General features: G+C 40.3%; 1 protein-coding gene across 1 annotated transcript in view; it reads right to left on the reverse strand.

The window, feature by feature from the left end:
• zdhhc1 (zDHHC palmitoyltransferase 1) overlaps positions 1-574 on the reverse strand; it is a 9,324-nt gene extending 8,750 nt beyond the window's left edge. Inside the window, 1 exon segment of the mRNA XM_031878655.1 lies at positions 212-574. The gene's annotated coding sequence lies outside the window, so the exon portion shown is untranslated.
• Positions 575-1,056: the final 482 nt, after the last annotated feature.

The following is a 1,056-nucleotide window of genomic DNA, read 5'->3' on the forward strand; positions in this document are numbered from 1 at the left end:
GGTGTGGATGATTGACAGCTCGAGGCTATACTACAGGTGTGGATGATGGACAGTTTGAGGCTATACTACAGGTGTGGATGATTGACAGTTCGAGGCTACTACAGGTATGAATGATGGACAGTTTGAGGCTATACTACAGGTGTGGATGATGGACAGCTCGAGGCTACTACATGTGTGGATGACTGACAGCAGCATTAACCCGGGTACTCACGTGTTTAGCGCGGGTTAACGGGCCCTCCTCTCCGCTGCATCTCGAGCCACAGACCCGTGTCAGACCCGGGTCAGGGCGTTAACTCACTTCCATCCCGTGTTCGACCCGGTGATTAGCTTCACTGCTAACAACAAACACACAAAGGTTAGCGTGCTAAGCTAATCACTCGCAGTGTTTAGAGGTAAGGCTGATCTTAGATCAGTTCCTACAGACTGTGACGTCGGGCCTCAACATTAAACGTTTATCACGGAAGATTGTTTTAAATATAAATAACAGCTAGGTCGTTAGCTCACGGTTGACTCTCTTAGAGCCGAGCTAGCTGTTAGCCTGTTAGCATAACGGACGCTGCCTCCCAGCTACGGCTCTGTGCGTCGTTTCCTTGGTAACGCTCCATGGTCTGCTCTCATTGGTCACAGCAGACCCCGCCCACTGACAGCTGTGTGTAAAGCAGAGCCGTGTTAACTGCTGTGATGACACGTAGAGTCCAGCAGGGGGCAGCGGCCTCATGAACATTTAAACACTATTACAGATATTCACATTTAAACTGAATAAACACAATAAAAATACATTTATTTATTGAATCCCTGGGATCCCTCCCTAATAACTATTAAACGGTAGTGTAATATATGTCCAGTATATGACTGTTTATGATGTCATATAATATAATATAATAAAATAAAATAAAATATATGATATAACATTATATCATATCAAATCTAATATAAAATAATATAATATCGTCATCACATATAAAGTTATTCAATCGAATATAATATATAATTATAATATATATTATATAATATATAATTATATAATATAATATGATATTATATGATAATATATTA

The sequence above is a fragment of the Anarrhichthys ocellatus genome, unplaced genomic scaffold (assembly GCF_004355925.1).
Source record: "Anarrhichthys ocellatus isolate YVR2014 unplaced genomic scaffold, GSC_Weel_1.0 scaffold190, whole genome shotgun sequence".
Classification (NCBI taxonomy): Eukaryota; Metazoa; Chordata; class Actinopteri; order Perciformes; family Anarhichadidae; genus Anarrhichthys; species Anarrhichthys ocellatus.